The 20,079-nt window shown below is 39.4% G+C and overlaps 1 protein-coding gene across 2 annotated transcripts in view; it reads left to right on the top strand.

Moving 5' to 3' along the window:
- Map2 (microtubule associated protein 2) overlaps nt 1-20,079 on the top strand; it is a 280,270-nt gene that overhangs the window by 65,188 nt on the left and 195,003 nt on the right. For both annotated transcript variants that reach the window (XM_057761426.1, XM_057761424.1), the window contains exon 2: nt 18,839-18,889. The gene's annotated coding sequence lies outside the window, so the exon portion shown is untranslated. The remainder of the gene's footprint in view (nt 1-18,838; nt 18,890-20,079) is intronic.

The raw sequence follows: 20,079 nt of genomic DNA, 5'->3' as shown, positions 1-20,079 counted from the left end.
TGGCCTTGGAGAGCTCCCAATAGATCAGTTCCACTGTCACAGTGGGTGGGTGCACCCCTCATGGTCCTGATTGCCTTGCTCATGTTCTCCCTCCTTCTGCTCCTCATTTGGACCTTAAGAGCTCAGACGGTTGATCCAAATTGGGTCTCTGTCTCTCTCTCGATCCATCGCCAGATGAAAGTTCCTGTGCCATTCTCCTTGGCCTCTCGTCAGCTCTCATTGTCCACCACATTAAGAGAGTCCGGTTTTATCCCATGTTTTTTTTCAGTAGCAGTCCAGCTGGCCTTGGTGAGCTCCCAATAGATCGGCCCCCCTGTCTCAGTGGTTGGGTGCACCCCTCATGGTCCTGACTTCCTTGTTCATGTTCTCTCTCCTTCTGCTCCTCATTATAACCTTGGGAGCTCAGTCCGGTGCTCCAGTGTGGGTCTCTGGCTCTATCTCCATCCATCGCTAGATGAAGGTTCTATGGCGATATGCAAGATATTCATCAGTATGATTATAGGATAGGTTCATTTCAGGTTCCCTATCCTCAGGTGCCCCAATGAACTAACTGGGGACATTGCCCTGGGCTTCTGGTAGCCATTCCAGGTTCAAGTCTCTTGCCAACCCTTAGGTGGCTCCCTTAACTAAGGTATGAGTTTCCCTGCTCCCCCATCCAACCTTCCTTTACCCCCAATCACCCCGATTCCCCCAGTTCCCCTCATCCTCTCCTTCACACTTTTCTCTCCCCATCTCCCCTCATCCCCATCCCACCCCACTCCCCAAGATTCCCATTTTTTGCCCATCAATCTTGTCTATTTCCCATAGCTGGGAGGATATCTATATGTTTTTCCTTGGGTTTACCCTCTTGTTTAGCTTCTTTAGGATCACAAATTATAGACTCAGTGGCCCCTATCCCTGGCTAGAAACCAATTATGAGTGAGTACATCCCATGATCTTCTTTTTGGGTCTGGGTTACCTCACTCAGGATCGTATTTTCTATTTCCATCCATTTGCATGCAAAATTCGAGAAGTCATTGTTTTTTACTGCAGAGTAGTACTCTAATGTATATATATTCCACACTTTCTTCATCCATTCTTCTATTGAAGGGCATCTAGGTTGCTTCCAGGTTCTGGCTATTACAAATAATGCTGCTATGAACATAGTTGGACAAATGCTTTTGTCATATGCTAGGGCATCTCTTGGGTATATTCCCAAGAGTGCTATTGCTGGGTCCAGGGGTAGGTTGATCCCAATTTTTCTGAGAAACCGCCACACTGATTTCCAAAGTGGTTGCACAAGTTTGCAGTCCCACCAGCAATGGATGAGGGTACCCCTTTCTCCACAACCTCTCCAGCAAAGGCTATCCTTGGTGTTTTTGATTTTAGCCATTCTGACAGGTGTAAGATGATATCTCAAAGTTGTTTTGATTTGCATTTCTCTGATCGTTAAGGAGGTTGAGCATGACCTTAAGTATCTTTTGGCCATTTTAACTTCTTCTGATGAGAATTCTCTGTTCAGTTCAGTGCCCCATTTTTTAATTGGGTTAATTATCCTTTTAAAGTCTAGTTTCTTGAGTTCTTTATATATTTTGGAGATCAGACCTTTGTCTGTAGCGGGGTTGGTGAAGATCTTCTCCCAGTCAGTAGGCTGCCTTTTTGTCTTAATGACAGTGTCCTTTGCTTTACAGAAGCTTCTCAGTTTCAGGAGGTCCCATTTATTCAATGTTGCCCTTAATGTCTGTGCTGCTGGGGTTATACATAGGAAGCGATCTCCTGTGCCCATATGTTGTAGGGTACTTCCCATTTTCTCTTCTATCAGGTTCAGTGTGTTCAGATTGATATTGAGGTCTTTGATCCATTTGGACTTGAGTTTTGTGCATGGTGATAGATATGGGTCTATTTTCATTCTTCTACAGGTTGACATCCAATTGTGCCAGCACCATTTGTTGAAGATGCTTTCTTTCTTCCATTGTATACTTTTAGCTCCTTTATCGAAAATTAGTTGTTCATAGGTTTGTGGGTTAAAAAAATTATCCATTATGATCAAGTAGGCTTCATACCAGAGATGCAGGGCTGGTTTAACATACGCAAATCTATCAATGTAATCCATCATATAAATAAACTGAAAGAAAAAAAACATATGATCGTTTCATTAGACGCTGAAAAAGCATTTGACAAAATTCAACATCCCTTTATGATAAAAGTCTTGGAGAGATTAGGGATACAAGGGTCATACCTAAATTTAATTAAAGCTATATACAGCAAGCCGACAGCTAATATCAAATTAAATGGAGAGAAACTTAAAGCCATCCCACTAAAATCAGGAACACGCCAAGGCTGTCCACTCTCTCCATACCTCTTCAATATAGTTCTCGAAGTTTTAGCAATAGCAATAAGACAACATAAGGGGATAAAGGGGATTCAAATTGGAAAGGAAGAAGTTAAACTTGCATTATTTGCAGATGATATGATAGTGTACATGAGCGACCCCAAAAACTCCACCAAAGAACTCCTACAGCTGATAAACGCCTTTAGTAATGTGGCAGGATACAAGATCAACTCCAAAAAATCAGTCGCCCTCTTATACACAAAGGATATGGAAGCAGAGAGGGAAATAAGAGAATCATCACCTTTCACGATAGCCACAAAAAGCATAAACTATCTTGGGGTAACTCTAACCAAGGAAGTGAAAGATCTATTTGACAAGAACTTTAAGGCATTGAAGAAAGAAATTGAAGAGGATACCAGAAAATGGAAGGATCTCCCTTGCTCCTGGATTGGGAGGATCAACATAGTAAAAATGGCAATTCTACCAAGGGCAATTTATAGATTCAATGCAATCCCCATTAAAATCCCATCAAAATTCTTCACAGATCTTGAAAGGACAATAATCAACTTTATATGGAGAAACAAAAAACCCAGGATAGCCAAAACAATCTTATATAATAAAGGAACTTCTGGAGGCATTACCATCCCTGACTTCAAACTCTATTACAGAGCTACAGTAATGAAAACAGCGTGGTACTGGCATAAAAACAGAGCAGTCGACCAATGGAATCGTATAGAAGACCTTTTGGTTTTAAGACATTTGCTCTCACAGGCTGAGCTCATTCAGTGAGTTTAGACTGGATAGATAGCGAGCCCCAGCGGTCTGCTTCTCTATGACTCCCCAGCACTGGGGTTAAGAATGCATCTCTCAGTATCCATCTTTTATAGAATGTGGATTTGGGGGCTTTAACTAAAGTTCTCTTCTGTTTGTAAGGCAAGCAGTTTAAGGACTGAGCTATCTTCCCATGCCGGAAGGCTGTTCCTTTGATGTATCATTCTACTGCACCTTTCTCCAAGAGTTTTTGGGAGGAAATTACCAATATAAGCAAATACTCACCTAATCTGTTTTTGTTTGTTTGTTTTGTTTTGTTTTAAATCATTTGGCTGTCTTGATTTGCATTGGATAAGAAGTAAACCTCTTCGAATGATAAGGCCATCTCTTCTTAACTAATAGCAAATAAGAAATTGAAGTCTGCTGTCCCTTAGGCCAGTGAGATTCCTGCAGAGAGAAATGCCATGGCAGTCATACGTGTGAGAGTAGTTGTGACAAACACACAAGGGAATTAGGTTACTCTGCTGCTTGTTGCAGAAAGCTGACCCTCGTTCACTTTCTCCCATGCTGCCCGGTCCTGGAATTAGTCTGTTGTGCTGTGTCTTCCCAGAAGTAACAGAATAACCTGCTGTCTATGCTCTTTCGAGTCCGATGCAACAGAGTTTTGGCCTTGCCTGCCTGCTGTCAAAGCTTCCTTTCTTCTCTGTGTACTGCTTGAAGATTGATATACTTAACAGATTAAGCAAGAGCTTAATCAGTGATGTATGGTAAATCATTCTGTGCTTGGCCCAAAGAAGAAGAGATAATCAATTCATTATGGGCAGATTATAAGATTTATACTCTGTAACATGTTTTGTAATCAAAAGTTTGGAAACTTTGGGGGGAACATTTTACTGAATGAAATAGCAATAATTGGACCATTTATTTTCCTTGATAACTGCACGATTTCTTTCTTGCATGACATTCGAATCTCTGTAAGGTGGACAACTGAGAATAAGCTGCATATTTAATCATTTGTAACATTCTACATGTAACTTTAGATTCGTGATTTTTTAAATTGTAAATATACCACTGAGTATATTTCCTTTAATTACACATTGCCGATTTTAATAACTTTCTAATTAATTTTTCCATTTATTTTATATCCTAACAGCAGTTTCCTTTCCCTCCTCTCCTCCAGTTCTCTCCCCCTGCCTCCCTTCTACCTTCCCTATCCACTCCTCCTCTGTTTATATTCAGAAAGGGAACAGACTCCCTTGGGTGTCAATAAAGCATGGTATGGCATGTTTAGTTGAGGTAGGACTAAGCACCTCTTATTGTATTAAGTCTGGGCAAGGCAACCCGGTATAGGGACTAGGTTCCCAAACCCAGTTCAAGTGTTAGGGACAAGCCTTGTTCCTCCTGCTAGGAGTCCCACAAATAGACCAAGCTACACAATTCTCACACATCTGTAGAGGCCCTATATCTGTCCCATGCAGGCACCCTAGCTGTTGGTCTACAGTCTGTGAGCTACGAGCCCTGGTTAATTGTTCAGTGCTCTTTGTGGAGAAAACCAAAGGATTAGTCATTGACCTGTAGTGGTGAGGGATAATGGATTCCAAGGAAATAAAATATAACTTGGATCCCACATTATTGCTTTCAACTCAGAAGAAATCCTTCTTAATTTCCTCATTTTATATTTTTGATAATTTCATATATGAATACTGTGTTTGCATCTTTCCTTCTCTTTTTCCCTCATCCCCTCCCATATCTCCCACTCCCTCTCAAATTCATAACCCTTCTGAGTTATTTAACTGTATATATACATACGTATATATAAAGAAAATCTGTCAAGTCCATTCAATGATGCTCATATATACATTTTTCTAGGACTGGTCCACTTGGGATTGGATGACCTAACAAGGCGCCCAGAACATAAAAAGGCTGATTCTCCCTCTCTCAGTAACCACTGATTGCCTATCAGTCTTCATCTAGGGGAGGGCCTTGTGAAAACCCTCCCGTCAACCTTGGCATGTTGACTCATGTTCTCATCATGAAGGTCTTGTTTAGACAATCATATTTTTTTTTTTGAGATTTCATGGGTGCAGCTTTCGTGACAGGTCTAGAATACACTAACATCAAATCTGGTTTTTTGACTTTCACAGTCTTTCTGCACCCTCTTGGACAACTTCTCGGAGCCTTAGGTGTAGGGGTCGGACTGGAGATGGGTCACTTGGAGATGAGTACCTCATGTCACTTATTCTTTGCCTTTTGACCAGTTCTGGATCTCTGTAATATTTGCTACCTGTTGCAAATAGATGCTTCTTATACGGGGGGGTAATAGCCACGTTTCTCTGCGGCCATAAAAATAAATACCTTAAATGCATTTAGAAATGATATTGGTTTAGGAAAATGGCAGCAGTGATTTTTGCTCTGGGATCTATAACCTCTATAGCCGTGGTTAGTCGACTAGTCTTAGAGTAACAGGCATGAATTTTATCCTACTTTTATCCTTAATTCCAGTTAAACAGCAGTTAGTTTCTCCATGATAAAAAATATCCTTATTACACTATTAGGGATTTCTTTCGGATACAGTCATATTGTGCTTTGCAGTCTTCATAGTTGGACCTGACTATTGATTGTTCTTCTCTCTTTTTTGTTGCTGTTTTTTGTTGTTTTTATTTTATTTTATTATTATTATTACAAATTTTCACCTTCTCCCCTCCTCCCATTTCTCTTCCCCTCTCCACATCCCCCCTCCCCCTCCCTGTTCAGTCCAAAGAGCAGTCAGGGTTCCCTGCCCTGTGGTAAGTCCAAGGACCTCCCCCCTCCATCCAGGTCTAGGAAGGTGAGGATCCAAACAGACTAGGTTCCCACAAAGCCAGTACATGGTATAGAATCAAAACCCAGTGCCATTGTCCTTGGCTTCTCAGTCAGCACTCATTGTCAGCCACGTTCAGAGAGTCCGGTTTGATCACATGCTCCATCAGTCCCAGTCCAGCTGGCCTTGGTGAGTTTCCAATAGATCAGCCCCACTGTCACAGTGGGTGGGTGCACCCCTCGAGGTCCTGACTTCCTTGTTCATGTTCTCTGTCCTTCTGCTCTTCATTTGGACATTGGGAGCTAGTCCAGTGCTCCAATGTGGGTCTCTGTCGCTATCTCCATCCATCGCCAGATGAAGGTTCTATGGTGATATGCAAGATATTCACCAGAATGGGTATAGTATAGGGCCAGTTCATGTTCTTCTCCCTTTTGATCCAATAAGAGCCGGTTTTCAGGGAGGAAGCTTCCAAGTCAGTTCCAATTGAATTTCTCCCAGTCCTGTGTCTAGTGTGTAGTGTTTTCAGCAAAAGCATCTTGCCTTCAAATTCTGGGAGACAAGCAAGGTCAGTGGCAATAGTCTATATTGTTTTAGGAGTCTCTTGTACTTCCCTGACAAACAACTGGAAGGAGATTCCCCGGGCCTGACACTGTGGTCATTGTTACCTCGCCTGTGGCTCTTCGGGGAACCATTATCACTCTGCATGGCATAACTTCATTAAAACTGTTCTCTCTTCTTCTTCTTCTTCTTCTTCTTCTTCTTCTTCTTCTTCTTCTTCTTCTTCTTCTTCTTCTTCTTCTTCTTCTTCCTCCTCTCTCTCTCTCTCTCTCTCTCTCTCTCTCTCTCTCTCTCTCTCTCTCTCTCTCTTTCCTGCATGTGTGTGTGTGTAATATATTTTGAATTAATTTTATAAAGTAATATTTTTTCTTTGGACCTTAAAAACACTTTTCCTATAGCTTTTTTGGAGAAAATTGAATGTTTAACTTTTGCTGCAGCTCTGTTTGGTTCACATGTAGGATTTCCCCTGGCAATATGTGCAGTGAGGGGGACGTGTCCATTTTGTGGACCCTTCTCCATGTAATGAGATGTCATGAGAATACTAAAATGAATAAAAAGGTTCTTCACATAAATACTACTTAAAACAACCTTTCTATGCCCTTCAGAAGACTTGGTAAATTTTAGTTTTAGCTATTTTGAGAAATCAAATTTAACAGAAACATTGGTAGGCCTTAAATATACCTAGAGTAACCCAAAAGAATGTTTCTGGTGAAGACACCTCAGTCTAGCAATGGGTGGAATGTGTGAGTTTGCCTTGTTAGAACCTTACTGGGATTTTCAGGAAATTAGAAATTTGAGGAAAAGATTTGCATCTCGACTAAGATTGGATGTAATTGTATATCCCCTTGAAATTCAAGCTGCGGTCACATGATGCGATATTGTTTTAGCAGGTCTAGAAGACTGCATAATTTCTGAACTGGAGGAAATCTAGGTAGTTGCTTTAACTGTAAAAATGGTTGTGATTTCAGTTAGATTTCAGATACAGAGGCATGCTCCTTCTGATGTCTGTGTCTCATAGTCCCCACATCTTACACAGCGCAGTTGTCAACTCAGGAGTTATACCAAACACATTCAATATAGTGAGGCCCTCACTTTATTCTCTTTCTTATAAAACGATTGCAAAAACCCTCGATCCTGAAAGGCTACTTATTTGAGAAAATAAGTAGGCTTTCATGCTGTTAAAAATCAGGTTGTTGCTTTTATAGATTCATTACTCAACTATGTTTCCTTGTCTACAGGATACAGCATAACTCAGATGTGCTGCTGACTTCCTCAGTTCTGTAGGTTTTTTTAAAATAATATTTTTAGTAATTCTTTTGGGTGTTTACACATGCATATTAACAATATATTTTCATTACATTGAGCCATCTACTCCTCACCTATGTCTCCCACACCATCCACCTTCAACTTAACTTCTTTTCCATTTTTGTTTTAGAATTATTTCTTTTATTTCTTAGATTAAAATATATTTATATCACTTTTTCCTTCCCTTTCCTCCCTCCAAACCATCCCTTATATTCCTCCTCTCTGTTTCTGATTCATGACCTCGTTTTTCATTAATTGTTCCTTACAGACACACACACACAAACACACACACATTATATATCAACACTGAATATCATTAGACGTAAAAGTAAAAGTGAAGAAAAGCAAAAGCATCATGAGGCTGTCTAGAGTAATTTTGGACATAGATTCTTAAATGTCAGCGGAGTGTTTCTTTAGTAAATAATAGTTAGCTGGAGATGCAGCTCCACTGGGTGAGCACTTGCCTAGCGTGTTTAAAGCCTGTGTTCAATCCTTAGCACCACATAAACCAGAGGTGACGATGCAAGCTTGTAATGCCAGTGCGCTGAGGGAGATGTTGGAGGGTCAGCTGTTCAAGGCCACCCTCAGCTAAGTAGCACAGTCTAGGTGAACCTAGACTCCATGAGCCCTTATCTTCCAAAAGCTTAAAATAAAAAGAAAGCAAAGACTGTCACCTCCTAAAATTTTGTATCATAATATTTCTTAGAGAAAGTGCTATGGTAGAATAGGATCTTAACATTTCAAAGTATTAAGATCTTTTTAAAAAATTATTAGTTTTCCAAAGCTTTTTTGTTCTTATTGCTTCCATTTCAAAATTTCAACCTGGTAAAATCCTTGTGGAATCATAGAGTGAGGGAAATTTATCCATGTCTTAAAAGTAAATATATATATATATATAACACAGATACATGTGTGTATATATTTGTATCATATATATATGTATGTATATATATATATGCACACACTAATCAGCTCCTAAATATTATGTATGATTTCAATCTTATCTATGATGTATCTCTCTCTCTCTCTCTCTCTCTCTCTCTCTCTCTCTCTCTCTCTCTCTCTCTTTTGGTTAATAGAAGACATTTGCGTCCTGGGAGTATAAAATCAACCAAGTGTTTTCCGTGTAAGTGTGAAGACCTGAGTTTAATCCCCAGGACTCATATACATAAAGTGGGTATGTTAGCAAACATGCTTGTAACTCTAGTGTTGCTTGCTCGCCAATCAGCTTTGGCTATTCAACAAGCTTCAGACCAATGAAAACCATGTCTCAAAAAAAGGTAGACAGTGCTATAGAAGAAGAGTATAGGTGTACCTCCTGCCTCCACATGCCCACATACATACATGCACTCCCACACTCACACCAACATGTGCCCAAACAAGCATGTTTTTACGTGCAAAAGAGCAAGATCAAGAAAGGGGAGGAGGAGCAGAGGGAGGGAGAGACAGAAGAGAGGGAAGCGGGGAAGAATGGAGGGAGGAAGAGAGGGAGATAATTGTGTAGTATTAGTTGGGAATCTGCATCTTTTTAGCAGATACCATAACTTTAGTTTTTATATAGTTTTTAAATTTTATGGTTTTCTTCTAGAGATAATGATAGTAAATGCATCTGCTGTGTAAGGATTAACACAATTAGGTATTTGTCTTTCTCTGTGCAATACTCAGATTATATGAAATATCTTTCCCTCCTTTCTGATTATTTTTGTTGTATTAGAATTAGCACTCTCATTTTCATTTAAACCTATCATGATTTAAGCATTCAAAGTTATTTTCTTTTAATTTTCTGTGTTTTGACAGTAGATGAACTTGGTGCAATTATCCATCATGCAATGGATCTTCTAAAACTTTAACTTCCATTTCCAGACTTTGTTGTGGCAGCTACAGCAAGCATGTCAGAGTACAGAACATTCCATTAAGAGTCAAACCTGGAGCCCAGCTTCCTACAATTTTGTTTTATATAACAAATAGTGTCTAAAGGTGAAGTTAGCTGGAGTGGCTATGACTCAGCCTCTTTCTCTAGGGAGTGACTCATTCTACATTAATAGATCCTGTCTTTGTGGCATGTAGCACACTAAGTGCCTGGACAGAAACATAGATTTGCTGGGACACTAACCTAGAGCACCCCAAAGTCTGGGGAGCCTGGATATGGCATTGATTAGCAACTATCTGGCTTACAAACAGCCAGGGCTCTATAAATGTTGTAGTTACTTGTCAAGGCAAAGCAAGATTAAGTACACAATTATGGGGGCTGGCTACATAGCCAGCTAGTTTACCTGATAAACATGCAATTCTTATTCCATGTTAATGTTGTCTTACCCACATTAAACCCCCACTGTCTTGTTTCAGTATTAAGTAAAATTTCACTCTTTTATATCATACAACATCATGCCCTTCATGAATAGATCAGTAGCCTGTCTGATAGATATTTTTCCTTTATAGTTCTGCCAGAAACTCAGCCTTCATGTATATAATAAAGACTTGCCTAGAACCCAATAATACTTCTGCCTTCTGGTCTAAATATGCCACTACCTCAATGGGTATTGGTCTCAGACTCTCAGAATTCTCTGGACCTCTTTTTCCTGTCACACAACTTTGTGACACACCTTTGTCTTGTCATTCCTCATATCTTGTAAGTTATACTTTGTAGTTCATTTGTTGAAGTCCTAACTCACCAATGTGACTGTATTTAGAACATGAGACCTTAGGAGGTGGTTAATGAAGTGAATCCACAATGTGAGAGCCAAGTCCAGTGGAATCCTTGGCCTTGTACAAAGAAGGGAAGAAAAAGCTATCTGATCTGTTCCAGTCATTCCATATCTTTCTTCTAAATCTAAGAAGACAGATAGATAGATGTTGACCACTTAGGAAGAGAATCTTTGCCAGAGCCTAATCATGCGGGTACCTTGATCTTTGAGTCCACCCTCTAGAACCTCAATGAATAAAATTATGTTCTTTAAGCACACCCCCATGTTTTGTCAAGACATACAAAGATAACCATATATATAATATATATTAGCTGCTTTATATTTATCTATTTCTGCTAATGAAATAGATAAACCCCCAATGTTTCATTTTAGTCTACAAGATTTTCTATGTAGCTTTCTAAGATGGAAGATGAAAGTTATAAATCCAGTATAGCTTTTCACTCATTTTCCTCCTCTTCTTCTTCTTCTTCTTCTTCTTCTTCTTCTTCTTCTTCTTCTTCTTCTTCTTCTTCTTCTTCTTCTTCTTCTTCTTCTTCTTCTTCTTCCTCCTCTTCTTCATCTTCTCCTCCTCCTCCTCCTCGTCCTCCTCCTTTTCCTCCTTCTCCTCCTTTTCCTCCTTCTCCTCCTCCTCTTCCTCCTCCTCCTCCTTCTTCTTTTATATTTAACTCATCAGGTAGATCTGTGTGTGCTTCTAAACTGCTTCTAAATGTTTCCTGGGCCTGTCCCATCTCCTTCCTCCATCTCATCTCCCGTCTCTTCCACTTTTACTTTGATTTTCTGAGGCACAGTCCTACTATGCCGTCCAGTCTAGCTTCATACTTTCTACCCCTAGACAACAGTTCTAGTCCTCTGGAAATCTTTATCCACACAACATAACTTCATCCCTGTCCCCTTTTCCTTATCCTATGATACCTTTGCTGATATTTATTAATGAAAATTGGCATATTCTGCTATGTATCACAGTCTGATTTTTTTTCCTACAACCACTCCTACACCAGTGGATTCTCTTAAATAAACTCTTTACTGAGAAAGAATATTGGATCCTCAAAATGCAAAACAAGGCTTGTTTTTCAAACTACTCTGTCATGCCAAAAGAAGGGTTATTGAGTTGCAGAGATTGCTCAGTGGGTAGTAACATGTACTATTTTTTTAGAGGAACAAAGTTTAGCTCCCAGAACCCACAGCAGATGGCGTCTGAAAACCGCCTGTGGGTTCAGCTCAGGAAGATCTGACACCTCTGGCCTCTTCAGGCATCTGCACTCATGTGCATATACCTACAACAAGCATAAAATTAAAAATAATAAAAACAAATTCTAAAAAATAAAGACATACATCACAAAGAAATAAAACACTCCAATTTAAAAATAAAATTGATTTTTAATGCTTTATAGTTTCAACATTCCCGAAGTTAGTTTCAACAAACTACAACCCAGAAGGCCACTTTACAGAAGAATTGTTGGAAATAGAAGAAAATCCACAGAACAAACTAACTTGGGCTATGCTAGCCCTGTATTATAGGGGATCACAGAGACTGAACCGACAACCAGGGAACCTGCATGGAACTGACCAATGCACTCTGTACACATGTCACAGTGTGACTCGTAATAATGGCAACAGGGCTGGGATGTCTCTGATTCTGTTGCCTGCTTTTGGGACCCATTCTTCCTGCTGTATTGCCTCATCCAGCCTTAATAGATGAGGAGGAGCCGAGTCTCACTGCAACTTGATGTACTTAGACTGCCTGGTGTCCAGGGAGACCTATCTGTATCTGAAGGGAAACAGTGGCGGAGGAGTGGATATGGTGGGTAAAGGGAAGGTAGGGGGAGGAACTGGGAAAAGGGGAGGGAAGGAAAACTTTGATCGGGATCTAGGAACAAACAAATAACAGCAACAAAAATCTAGTGTAATTTTTTACAAGAGAAAAACACAGAAGAGGTGGGCAGAGTGGCTTTCATGGGAGGGTTGATTTTGCTAATTAGTTGGTAACTGTCCTGCGGTTTCCAGCTTTTATTCAGTGTGCGGTACACACAGGCTCATATCTGCTTGTTATGCGGTTTATGTATGAACTGGCCATCATCACCGTATGATTTAATGTGGGCATGAAAATATTTCTCATTGTCTGAACAAGTGAACAAGCTATAAAAACTGACTCTCTAAGATTACTTTCTGGCATTTCTCTTATCCTTTGGGAGAGGAGAAAGAGAGGACAGAAAAATGGTGGTTTTAATATGCTGATGTACTAAGCTGCCTGAAGGCAGATGCCAACTCCTGTTGAAAAGAATTCTCTTTGAATTATGTTCAGGGCTTTGTTTAGCAAAATACTACACAAAAGTCTGACCTGTGTGTTTGAGGCGGCAGATGTTCCCTATGAAGGCTGTGCCTTAGGGCACCATAAATCTTCACTATATTGGGCCTATTTGCTCAATAACTGGGTTGCTTTTTTTTTTTTTTCAAAAGTTCCAGAGTGCTGCTGAGGAAGCTACTGCAAATGAACCGATGAACCCCACAGGATACTTGGGGTTCACTAGCTCAAAGCCAATGTTTCTCTCGCTTCTGAGGATGTTTCCATCGCATACTTTTAAATAAAACAAGTATATCATTAAAGTATATAAAATAATGTCTTGGGATATGCATGTAAGTTTAGAGTACTACCTACACAGTATGATCACCACATTGAGGCAAATTAGCATGTCCACTTCCTCGTAGTTGCCTTATTTTTATCTGCCTGCTTTGCTATGAAGGCATTTGTGTCCTGCCTTCTTAGCAAGTGCCCCATACATCCTAGGAATTGCTAATTGTAGTTACCATGCCCTGCATCCTGTAGTTCATGGCTGCGGACTGCTAGTCACTGGAGCGGGATGTGTTATTCATGCCTGGAGGCCTCTGGGCTCTGCAACTGTAGTCACCATTTTGTACACTAGGCCTCTGTTGCTCTTCACGTCAATAACTGTGATTTTGTATTCTTTTAGTTGCATCTCTCCATGCCCTCAGCCTCCCGCTCTGCCAACCACCTACCTTTTATAAGTTTAGCTGTTTCTTTTTGGGTTTTTTTGTACTAATTTTTTATATGAAATTGAGACATTTTGTATATGTGTATATATACATGTGTGTAATATCTTGCTTGTTTATCCATGTTTCCATAAAAAGTCAGATTTCTCTTCCAGGGTGGTATCAGATTCCAGAATGTACATTAAAGTTCTTTGTGTAATCCTACTCCAGTGAACACTTTAGCTGTTTCCATACATCTTCATGTATATCCACATATACACATGTATGTACATACTGTGAAGAGTGCTGTTATTAATACAGAAGTGCAGAAATCCATGAAGGAAATGATTTTATTTGCTTTGAGGTTTCTGGGTCATATGATACTTTGAATTAATTTTGGGATACTGTGTATTATTTTCTAGAATGCCTATACCAATTCGCATCTCCACTGACAATAACATGTTCCATGTCAATTACCTTTCTTATTTCTATAATGGTATACCTGACTAAAACAATTTGAGGCAAAAAGGATACATTTGGACTATGTTTAAGGAAAAACATGATGCTTGTGATAGTTGTATCTGTAGGGACAGGAGAATGACTCACTGCTTGCTAATATCTCGACAAACCAGGAAGCCGAAAGCTCAGCCCAGAACCAAGGAGGTATGCCCTTCACATCCCACTCCTGTGACTAGCTAGTCCACAGCTGTGAAGGTTTTGCCACTTCCCACATCAGCACCACTAGCTGAGGAGAGTGTTGAGACAGAGACGCCCACAGGGGAGAGTAGAGAGCAGGCCATAACATTTTCTCTTTTCTCCAGCTGCTTCCTAGCACTTTTGGTCTTTAATCACTTTAATCAAACTCATAATAATAGGGAGGTATGAGACGATACCTCATTTTTGTTTAGCTTTACATTTCCATGGTTAACTTGTTGAGCACTGCATTCCATATTTATTGGTCATTTTTATGCTTTTTTGGGAAAAAATTTCGATTTTGTCCTTTGTTCATTTTTTTAAAAATTGCTTTTTGTTTGTAGCTGTTGAACTGTGTGAATTCCTTACACAGTTTGGATGTTAAGCAGTTATCAGACACATGACTTGCAGTGTTCTTATACCTTGAGACTGCCTTCTTATCCTGTTTCTGTTGTCAAGCACCTTTTACTTGACTGTTTTTGACTTTTATTGCTTAAGATTTTGGTGTCATCTGGCTTTCTCAGTATCAATGCCAAGGAGTTTATTCTCTATGATTTTCCTCCTCTACCAGTTTTATATTTTTAGGTCTGAAAAATAAATTCTTAATCTATTTAGGTTGATTATTGTGGATGATAGAAGATAAAGGTCTGTTTTCATTCCTTTGTATGTGAATATTCAGTTTTCCAAAAACTGCTGTCATAGAGATCATCCCTTCAGTGGAGGTCAAATGGACAAGGGTAGAATTTTTGTTCCCTCAAAACCCTTTTTTTTTTTTTTTTTTTTGAGACAGGGTTTCTCTGTGGTTTTGGAGCCTGTCCTGGAACTAGCTCTTGTAGACCAGGCTGGTCTCGAACTCACATTGATCCGCCTGCCTCTGCCTCCCAAGTGCTGGGATTAAAGGCGTGCGCCACCACCGCCCGGCCCTCAAAACCCTAAAAATAGTTTTCAACTATTTTCTAAAACTTGGCAAAGATTCAAATAAATATGACATGGAGTGTATTTGCTTATTCCCCATTAACTATTGACTCACCTCTCTGTGCTGAGCACCTTGCTAAGTTCGTGAGTTCAAATACAGGGTCCATATACCTGAAACAACATCAGTGGTTTACATTTGTATTTAATTTGTGCTGTCTTGAGCATAAAATTAGCAAGACATTTGGGGGTACCACAGAACTGGCAATAGTTGTGTTGGTGAGGGGACAATCTCGAGCACAACTTAGAATATTGTACCAATCTCATGGAATTCAGTCAGTTTTATTTATCTCACCAACTGTCTCTGGAAAAGTAAACAAGATTTTTTTTAATTTTTAGTATGAAAATATTCATTGGAGAGTGAAGACATAGACTCCAGTCACTTAAAAGGGTGTTAAAGATACTGAAATGTTTAGTATGCTAAGGAATTCTCAGTAAAAAGTGTGTCTTGTCATGTGGTCAATTTAAGAACACAAGCAAATGAACAATTGCTCATAGTCTTTCTAACTCTAACAACTTTAAGTGTGCAGGTCTATGACATTAAGTACATTCACAGTGTTGTACAAGTTGTCACTTTAGGGCTCTGTTTCGTTTTCAAATGGATATTTGAATCTGGGTCAAATCCTCTTTCCACCCGCTCTGTGTTCCTAGGAAGTTATGGCTGCTACACTATGACTAATGTACGCATCTATGCAGTGCCCATTTCCTGTCCCCTTACCTGGTGCTCATGTGTCATCCTAGCCATCTCTTACATAGGATTGTGCACGTGTCTAGCAGTCACACACATGCCCAGCCACAAATAGAGCCAGCCCTTCTGTGTGAGGGCAATCTCCTTCCACTCTGCTAGCATTGTTTCCTCTTATATTTGTAACCTTTTTTCTCTCCTTAAATGTCTACTTTTATCAAATTTTTAATTTCTCCTTTTCTTTGAATGTGTAGTTAATACTTTGAAAGCTATTAGCTAGTAGAAAATATTTTAGATTTTCTCAATATGTGGTACCCTTCAATTTAATTAATATGACGGTATTTATATACTGGCAGTTTAAATAGTACTTTGAGATAATAATATATGTGGATCAGAAGAAAAATATTTTTTATTTTGTTCTGAAAAGCTCACAGTAACTAACTACTGGGGCATGTCCCTCTTAGTGACTGTTTCATTCTCATACTCTGAAGTCCCATTAGATTCTTTCATCCTTATTTCTTATTTCCCATTGATTTTCATGTATTGCCATGTATCTCCAAATGTCTTGATAAACCCACCTTTATAAAGCTGTGATGTCATAATTGGTACCTCATGGATATTTTATTATTTATGTTGAAAATTCTTCCGTTTTCCTTTGTGAGTATCTTTGGTGCCATATAAAACACACAGCCGGGCAGTGGTGGTGCACTTTTTTAATCCCAGCACTCAGGAGGTAGAAACAGGTGGATCTCCGTGAGTTCGAGGCCAGTTTGGTCTACAAAAACTAGTTTTTAGGACAGGCTCCAAAGCTACACAGAAATACTGTCTCAGAAGACAAACAAAAAATATGTTACACTTGGAGAAATGTTGACTTTATTCAGGTACAGAATTTTGCATCAAAGTAAAATGTCAGCTGTCTGGAATGGAGATCGACATACTGAAATATTATTATTTAATTTATTAATTTTTTTAAAAATATAACAATCCAAATTCCCACTCCCCCCTTCCTCCCATTCCCTCCATACATCCTCCCACCCCACTCCCATCCAGTCCTAAGAAAGGGTAAGGCACTTTGCTTTGTGGAAGGTCCAAGGCCCTCCCTACTACATCCAAGCTGAGCAAGGTATCCACCCAAAGAGAATAGGATTCCAAAAGGCCAGTACGTGCAGTGGAGATAAATCCTGGTGCCACTGGCAGTGGCCCCTTAGTCTGCCCCAGCCATGCAACTGTCAATCACATTCACAGGGACTAGTTTGGTCCTATACTTGCTCCTTCCCAGTCAAGCTGGAGCAGGCAAGCTTCCATTAGATCAGGTCTACTCTTCAACTGGACCTTGGGAGCTCAGTACAGTGCTCCGATGTGGGTCTCTGCCTCTGTTTCCTTCTGTTGTAGAACAAAGGGTCTATGGTTATCCAAGATAATCATCAATCTGACCATAGGGCAAGTCAAGATCAAGCCCTCTCTCCACTATTGTTTAGGGTCTCAGCCGTGGGTCATCCTTGTGGATTCCTGGGAACCTCTCTAGCCATATACCCAAAAGATGCTGAAGTATTATTTTTTAAAACCCCTGATAATGTCCTCTTAAAAATTTTTCAACAGGGGTAATGCAGGGGCACAGAAGGGAAAGGAATGGGGACTAGATTTCTTCAAAACATATAATATGTATATATAAAATTCTCAAACAATAGAAAAGAATGTCAGCTGACTGATCAGCCCCTCCTCAGTTCTTAAATTACTTCTCCTGCTTATAGGCCCTAAAATAAACACCAACAACTCCATGTTGAGTGGTGTGTTTTGTTGGTGCTTACCAGTATCTCTGTTATATTACTTTATGCTGTTCTGTCCATTAAATTCTGATTGTTGGATGTTAACTTAGTGCATGGACTTTGCCATAATATCTAGTGATGAAATGTTTCTGGCATGTAGGTATATGCTAACTCCCAACAGTTAACCCGGAAGCTGCTAGAAGCTAGCTTGTTTTTTTAACTGGGGATGCTGTTATGAATACTTTTTGAAGCAGGCTGAGACTTTCACTCTTTGGCATTCTTCAGTTCTTTCTTAGCTGATCTAGATGACGACCCGATTTTCACCACAGGCTTTTTGAAAAATTGTTTCCTCCTTAATTTACCTTCTTTGTTCCTCTCCTCTGACAGCGTGCTTTCCCACATATTTACTTCTCAGCATATTTTAACAGCCAGGCTTGTGCACAGGGGACCAATGAGAAGACTGATAAATCGCCAATGAAATTGCCTTCTTTGACCTTGACTACCTTTGGACTGATTGATGATCCTGGACTAAAGATCCACAGACTTTCTCTGGGTATTAAATCAGATTAAAGATATGTCTTAGACAGTCCAGACTGTTATAACAAACATGCCATAGATGGGGTGGCTTCTAAACAATAGAAATTTATTTCTCAAGCTCGGGATGCTGAAAAGACCAAGGCCATCAATTCAGTGACCGATGAGGTTTGGTTCTGTGTAGATAGATGGCTGCTACTTTGCTGTCCTTACATGGCAGAAGGAACAAATGAACTCCCTGTGTTGGCATTTCTTATGTACAGTAGTCTCGATTTCTTTATTTCTGAGTTTCTTTCTTATAAGCATGCAGTTGTCACCAGTACCCTTCACACTGGGTATTGGAGTCTCGGCATGTGAATTAGGTAGTGTGGGTAAAGACTGTAAGGCAGGGTCCAAGTGAGTTGATTTTATTATTAAGTAAATCTTCATGGTAAATGGTAGAATGTGGGTGTTTTAAGCTATATGCTTCAGGATTCTTTGAATGCACAAAATGCTGAGACTAAAAATAGGACCTAATTTTGACATTTATCACACGTTTTAAAAATGAAGCCTAAGAATTATTTTGAATTTAAAATGTTATTTCTGCATAAACAAGGTGTGTTGCACAGCAATTCGTGTCAGCCAGTATATATTAGAGCATGAGAAATAAGTTGTTTAACGTCTGATTCGGGTTTCTTCCTCAGACAAAGAAAGACTGACTTATCTGACTGATTTAATCTAATAGAGCTGTTTTTTTTCTTTTCCTTTCAGATTTTTATTGATCTGATCTGACCTATATTGTGACTTCTGGCTGGAATCAAGGTCAGTGCTTTGCTTGTATTGATCATGAACAAACTGAAGAGAGCTTTTGCAGCAGCTTTTTGACCCTTTAGCTTGCTGCTTTGGGATATTCTGGCCAACTGTGGCCAGGAGCAGGCTAGAGTATAAACTATATATCACGCTCTTGGTTTACTAACAAACATGGTTCTCGGGGCTGTTTGTTTTTATAGTAGAATTTCTTTAGCTGTTAAATGTTTTACTTCTTTCACCCTACTAGCTAAATTTTGTTGAAATAAAAGCATCCTCGTTTCAGTTCCTTCAAAGAATGAAACAAAGGCTGGCTTATATTTTAAAGAATGGTTTGCTTTCTGAATTTATAGGAAAACACATTTGGTTCCACACTTGGTCCTCACACAGAATGCATTACCTAAGGAGAACAGAGTTGAACGTGCATTTGTGAATCACAGACTTTAACTAATCAGCGCACTGTTAAGACGCCACTTCTTTTGTTCTCTGTTCTCATTATTGTCTTGTACAGGCCACTCTAAGACAGCTCCCATGAGTGTGGAGTAATAACAGCCTCAGAGGCCCCTCACTCCCATGGTCTTGGGAGTCCGTTCATCATCTCCAATGTCTTCTCTAGAAATGAATTCAGAATTAAAAATAAAATGATAAACTAAGCCCTGAAAGCAATGAAGATTTTTGTTGCTCATAAAAATCAGAATACCAGGCACTGCTAAGCTCTGTGCATGGACTTTTTGTTAATGAATAACTTAAAGGAAAACACTGGATTTTCATTCATGCTTACATTAACCAGAAATGTTCCCTTTGAACTCAATATTTAACTCTTTAAGCTGAAATGTCTAATATAGCAGGCACACAGTAAATATGTACTTTCTCTGGCCACATTTCTGATGTCACTTCCTTACTGTGAGTAACACACATACATACACCCTTCCTCCCTCAGATGAAAGGGTAATAGTTTTGCTCTTTTATATTTTTCAAGTACAAATGGTTCTTTTTTATTCTTTAATCTGTATGAAATTAAATATATAAAACTTGTTGGACTTACATCTATTGATATTTGGGTATTTAGTAAAGAAAAATAAGGCAAAATATTTGCTCAGAATGATTTTAAGTTTTTATAAATCATGTTATAGTATATTTATATAGTTTTGAGTTGAATATGCTGGAAATACTTAGCTTAGTCTGGATTCCTTTTAAATCACTCC

Source organism: Chionomys nivalis, chromosome 2 (genome assembly GCF_950005125.1).
Source record: "Chionomys nivalis chromosome 2, mChiNiv1.1, whole genome shotgun sequence".
NCBI lineage: Eukaryota > Metazoa > Chordata > Mammalia > Rodentia > Cricetidae > Chionomys > Chionomys nivalis.
The sequence above is the reverse complement of the archived record's forward strand: the minus strand, read 5'-3'. Positions and strand labels throughout refer to the sequence as shown.